Here is a 6,752-nt window from a genome sequence, read left to right as displayed (position 1 = left end):
TATTTCCAGCACTTAATCTAGGGTATGTATGCATTTTTCTAAGAGCGTTCAATTACAAACACCTTGTGACTGTATAAACTTGTCCTAATCTCTATACCAAATGCTAACCTTTCACCTTTTCTAACTTCTGTTGAGGATTAACTACATAATAATAATTTCATCTGTGATCCAAGAACACAATATTAGGCCTTATCATCAGAAGACAGCATCTCTTGAGAAGCCATATATTTCCATTTATTAGGACTATCTTAGAGTTATTAATAAAAATCCTATTAATAATACAAGATTTCTCTAATAGTATAAGTAAGCACTAGGACCTTCATACCACACAAGAATCCTAGTATGATCAGTGAATTAGTGACCAGGTAAAATTTCAAACAATAAATTAAGTAGAGTTCTCCATAGAATACTTGCATTTTTGGGTCTAGTGATATTTTCCCAAGATTTTATTATAATTGCAATCAGTGTTCTAACTTAATTCTAACTTAAATAATGTCTGGTCAATAAATCATTCCATCAGTCCCATTCATGACAGCATTTTTCATGCAGAAAGCATCTTAGTGGGCACCACTTGGACTGTCATTCTGTCCTGCCAACAAGTTACCATCTCCTGCCCTTTCATTTTACCTCACCACTATGAACCTGAAAAATCCTAAACTCTCACACCAAAAAAAGTTAAACACAATGAACCTTCTCCAATCCCACTGATCTCATTTAGTCCTCACAAAAATTCTACGAGGTGGACACTATGTTATTACTCTTTTCTTTCAGATGAAGAAACTGAGATTCACAAAAGTCGGGTAATTTGACCAGTGGGCCACAGATAGGAATTAGCAGAGGCAGCGTTCAACCTCAGTGCTGTCTAAATTCAGGGTCCATGTTCTTAGCTGATATGCTGGCCTCCTATTCTTTTGAAAAGTGACAATGCATAGAAAATACTTAGCACAGTCTCTGGCGCATACACACACAGTATCCTTTTATCCGCCAAGCCAAATTGAATGCATTATGCCTAAGGAACAAAAAGGAGAGAGGTACAAATCCTCCTCTCAGTTTTTAGGGTATCTGCAGTAACTTCTTAAATATGCAAGCTAGAGCATCAGCTCTATTTCATTTCCACTTCCTATAAATTTGCTATATAGGTCTTTAATCCATCTTGAATTAATTTTTGTATAAGGTGTAAGGAAGGGATCCAGTTGCAGCTTTCTACATATGGCTAGCCAGTTTTCCCAGCACCATTTATTAAATAGGGAATCCTTTCCCCATTTCTTGTTCTTGTCAGGTTTGTCAAAGACCAGAAAAAAAAAAAAAAAAAATTGCTATATAGTTTCTGGCAATACGATTATTAGGATAAAATTCAACTGCTGTTAACACCTTGTGGAGGTCCAATAATCCAGGGGTCCTCCACCCCCAGGGCCACAAACCAGTACTGGTCCATGGCCTGTTAGGAACCAGACTGCACAGGAGGAGGTGAATGGCAGGCGAGCGAGCAAAGCTTCATCTGTATTTACAGCCGCTCCCCACTGCTCACGTTACCACCTGACCTCTGCCTCCTGTCACATCAGTGGTGGCTTTAGATTCTCACAGGAGTGCAAACCCTATTGTGAACTGTGCATGCGAGGGATTTAGGTGGCATGCCCCTTATGAGAATCTAATGCCTGATGATCTGTCACTGTCTCCTGTCACCCCCAGATGGGACCTTCTGGTTGTAGAAAAACAAGCTCAGGGCCCTCACTGATTCTACATTCTGGTGAGTTGTATAATTATTTCATTATATATTACAATGTAACAATAATAGCAATAAAGTGCACAATAAATATAATGTGCTTTGATCATCCCAAAACCACTCCCCCACCCTGGTCCATGGAAAAATTGTCTTCCACAATACTGGTCCCTTGTGCCAAAAAGGTTGGGGACCCCTGCAATAATCCATCCTAATAGACATTGGCCAAAAGGAAGGAAAAATATCTGAAAAATGGATCCTGCTACTGAAAATTACTTTACATAATTTAAAATGTCTCCTTTTGTTTGTATATTTAGACTATTTCATGAAACCTAGGAAAAATAATTGTGATACTTTTTTAGCATATTTTCATTTCATGACATAAGAGTTTGTGTTAATATTATACATAAACACTTAAAAGTACTGGTACCCCCCCCATTGAGTCAGTGTTTTACAATTAATTAATCCTGATTAATCCTATTATCAGGATTAATAAATAATCCATGAAAAGTTCTTTTAGAACCTAGGATGGGTGGGATATACATTTTAAGTTATGGCTATTATTAAAAATAATCACAGAAATACAATTCTTCCATATCACTGCGTCACAGTAAATGTTAAATGCATATGAGAACAAACTTCATATCCGAGTAACAATAAGGCTTAAAACTTACATTTTCAAGATATTATGCTGACTTCCAGATTTCGGAGTAGTTCTTTGCAGAGTGGAAATGTTTAAGTGAACAAACGTCCAAATATGTTTCATGAATGATTTCATTTCTTCTGTCTCACAACATCCATTAAACTTAGAGGACACAACTAAGTCCCACAGAAAGCAGGTCAAAGACAAACAGTAGTTGACCAAGAATAGCCACTCAGCAGCAATTAAGTCAAAAAAGTATCTACAAAAATAAAAAAGCTACACTTCCTTTGATTGACAACCAAATATAAGATAAACAGCCACACTATGCTATATAAATTTCATAATTATAGTATGCAAATTTAGATTCCTTTTTACAGTCTGTGTTTTGAATCTCTCATGATAATGATTCTGTGGTCACAGACTGGCCACCCCACCCTACAAATTCCATCAAACAAACCTTATCTGAAGATGTGGTGCCCAGAAGCAATGGAACTTAGCCTCCTAAGGGTTAAAGAAGTCAAGTCACTTAAAAATAGGGGAGAAAAAGGCACAAAGGAATCCTGTTAGGGTCTGTTGAAGATTAACAGACCACCACACAAAAGCCCCAAAGCATCCTTCAACCTTCTGAAAAAAAATGTACTAAAAATGTTACCATGGGAACAACCAATTAAATAAAGCAATAAAAGAGGACAACTATCTACACCTCAACAAAACTACACAAACAAACAATAAAAAAAAGTACTGTAAATCAATCAAGTTTTAAATGTTACCAGAAAGGTTGAGAGTGGAGGAGGGCATAGGAGAGCAACAAAAATAAAAACCTGTAGCTTATGATAAATAAAACAAAAGTAAAATATCAAAAATAAAATCAACAGTAGGACCCAAGACTGAAAATAACACCCTTATAATTAATATAAATTCCCTGTCTATTTGGTGATGTTAATGGACTATTTACACTTTTATCCTAAAATTGTGATTTTGCATCAGTAACACTTGGAGGAGTCTAGAACTGTTGTAGGCCCTACTAATTGACCATTTCTCTGGGAAATAAATAAAATACGCTCATGACTACACTGTGAAGTTTTCTTTATACTTTCAGTTGCTGTCTCAAGGACCGAGAGATTTCGCTGTGTCTCAGAGACAATTCCAGCCCTCTCTTAGTTCGGAGGACAAGAGCCGAAGGCCTGACTTTCTCGTAATTGGGAAATCAGTCATCTATAGGCCAAGAAAGTAAATCCATCCACTTGACCCAAAGCTTTTTGGATGCTGAAAGCCCTTTCCATTTTAAGTCATGGTATTGTGACCAAGGAGAGAAGTCATTTACAGAGGACTAGTAGGAGAAATAGGTGAGAAAATTAACTGCAAGTATGATTAACTGATTTGAGGAAAATCCTTGTAGAAAGGTTCATTTGCCTCATCTGTATCTCTCAGTTGCTATGTCTGTCTTTAAAGGCTATTCATGGAATTGATTAAATGCATGCATTCACATTACTTCCAAACTAACTTTGAGGCTAGGGGTTAACAGGGGACTGTGACTCTCAGGCATCTCTAGAGAACCCTATCTATTGTGACAACTTGGAAAATACCTCTTTGCTACCAGCCCTTCTTACACTTTATTTATTTATTTATTTATTTATTTATTTATTTATTGAGACAAGAGTCTTGCTCTGTCACCAGGCTGGTGGGCAGAGGTGCGATCTCAGCTCACTGCAAGCTCCGCCTCCCAAGTTCACGCCGAGTACTGGGATACAGGTGTCACCACACACCAGGCTAATTTTTTTTCTCACTCTGTCGCCCAGGCTGGAGTGCAGTGGCACGATCTCTGCTCACAGCAAGCTCCGCCTCCTGGGTTCCTGCCATTCTCCTGCCTCAGCCTCCCGAGTAGCTGGGACTACAGGTGCCCGCCACTATGCCTGGCTAATTTTTGTATTTTTAGTAGAGACAGGGTTTCATCATGTTAGCCGTGATGGTCTCGATCTCCTGACCTCGTGATCTGCCCCCCTCAGCCTCCCAAAGTGCTGGGATTACAGGAGTGAGCCACCGCACCTGGCCCCTTCTTATATTTTTAAAAGACAAAATGGAACTAGAAAAACATTAAAAGACATGTAATAAAAGCTGTATACAACACAAGAGAACACAATTCTCCTTTGCTTTCCTGGGAGGAGCCACAATAAGCCTACGTGAGAGGAGGTCAGATTATGTTTATTTTAGTTTGTGCAAACACATATTTTTGGATTCCAATAATCATAATTGAAGATTCTCAGTGACAATGGTTTCCGGACATAAATCATAGGTTGATTATACCACTGTCATATCATCTGGATTCTTAATGGGAAATATAATTTAGTCATTCCCTACTTCTTTCTCTCTTTCTCTCCAGCCTCCACTTGTACTTTTGCACTTAGAGATAATGTAAAATCATGGTATTTAATAACTAAAAATTTCCTGTTTCAGGTCCATTAGAGTAAAAAAAATGTTCCAGTTGCCTATTGTGCTTGGAATGGAATGTTATATATTTAGTGACACTGTTATTTGCCATTTCTGTGTTCCTTTAATCTCTAGGGCAATGGAGATTTTCTTGGCAATGTAGACTGAGCCTCAGTCGTGGGAGACAGACCTTATGTACTTATTATTGTTTCTGGGGAGATACCAAAGTAATTGAGTCTTAACTATTTATTTGTTAGCAACCTATGGTTCGTAAACAGATGTTCAAAGGTCTTTAAGCTTGAAGTTTTTGTGGTCTGAGGCAAAACCATTTTCTAAAAGGGTGGAGTCTGCCTCTTTCTCTTTGTTTGCCCATTGTGGGCTTGGAAACATTACTGGGGCACTGTTCAATTAAAAGTAATGGAAAACCTCACTTAGAAGAACAGTAAGCATGCTTCCAGAAAGGATGGGAGAACTTGTTGGGCTAATTTTAGTTGCAGTTCAAATCTAAATTCTTTGGTTTTTTAGCTTTCTTGACACTGATGAAATACAGCTTCCTACCTCTTTAAAGACCAAACTTTAAAATTTTTAAAGTATTTTGAGATCAAATGGCTATTACATGAACATGTTTTGATAACTGAAGTAAAAATGAATTAGAAACGTACAACAAATAGCGAATTTTTAAATTAAAGTAGAAATTGTTCAAAAGAATACACATTTTATTTATCCGGGCAACATGCGTAAGTATAATTGATAATATTCAAACAATTCTAAACTTGACGTCAGACGACCTATGGAACATTAAATAATTCATGGAGTGATTCAGAATGTGAACTCTACCAAAGTGTAAAGTACAGAGATCCAGATGCATTTTAAATAGTAAATACCATAAACGTATTGCTTTATGGAAAAGAAGATGAGACACAGTAAACATAACCAACTTCTTTTTTTGCGGGGGGAGGGGGACAGAGTCTCACTCCATTGCCCAGGCTGGAGTGCAGTGGCGCAATCGTGGCTCACTGAAACCTCTGTCTTCTAGTTCAGATGATTCTGCCTCAGCCTCCCGAGTAGCTGGGGTTATAGGTGTGCACCACCACGCCCAGCTAATTTATTTACTTTTTTTTTGTATTTTTAGTAAAGACAGGTTTTCACCATGTTGGCCAGGCTGGTCTTGAACTCCTGACCTCAAGTGATCCACCCACCTCAGCCTCCCAAAGTGCTGAGAATACAGGTGTGAGCCACTGCACCTGGGCACCATCCTTTTAATCTGATTTCACATCACCAAGGACATAATTGATGGCTGGGCGAATTGCTTCCATTCTACCTTCATTAGCACACCTAGAAAGGTCTACTTTGCTGAAATATTATGCACATATATCATCCAACTATACACATGCACACCAAATACCAGATAGAGGAAAGATAATTAAGAACAAATCCCTGTGGATACTCCAGTAAAAGTATAAAAGGCATTGAAGGACAATTCCATCAACTCTGTTTTAATTAAACCACTGTTTTTTCCGTTGTTTCCATGAGTCAAACAACGGAAAATGTTTTTCCACCTCAGTGCCTGTCCCAAATCTGTCCCCCAGGTCCCTACCCTTGACATCATAAAATGCATCTCAGACATTCTCATACTGTCCATCCTTTCTTTTTTTCCTTCTCCTTTATTCCTGGGACCCACAGTAGGGAATATAGATTGATGCACAATAATTTTAGGACAGTGAAGAACAAAGTACATAGGAGTAGAATATTTGTTCTTTTCTATTAACACCCTGAGTGTTAATAGAAGTTTTTTTTTTTTTAATTTAAGGAATTTCTAATCTAATTAGAGAGGCTACAACATTTATAATGTAACGTATTTCATCTCTTTGATACAAAATTCTTGTTTCTGTTCACAGTGCCCAGTCCAACGCCTGGCACACAGGAAGTGCATGCTGGATGAACATGTCTTGAGCAGCAAAA

This window comes from Hylobates moloch, unplaced genomic scaffold (genome assembly GCF_009828535.3).
Source record: "Hylobates moloch isolate HMO894 unplaced genomic scaffold, HMol_V3 SCAFFOLD_1, whole genome shotgun sequence".
NCBI lineage: Eukaryota > Metazoa > Chordata > Mammalia > Primates > Hylobatidae > Hylobates > Hylobates moloch.
Note: the sequence above shows the minus strand (reverse complement) of the source record.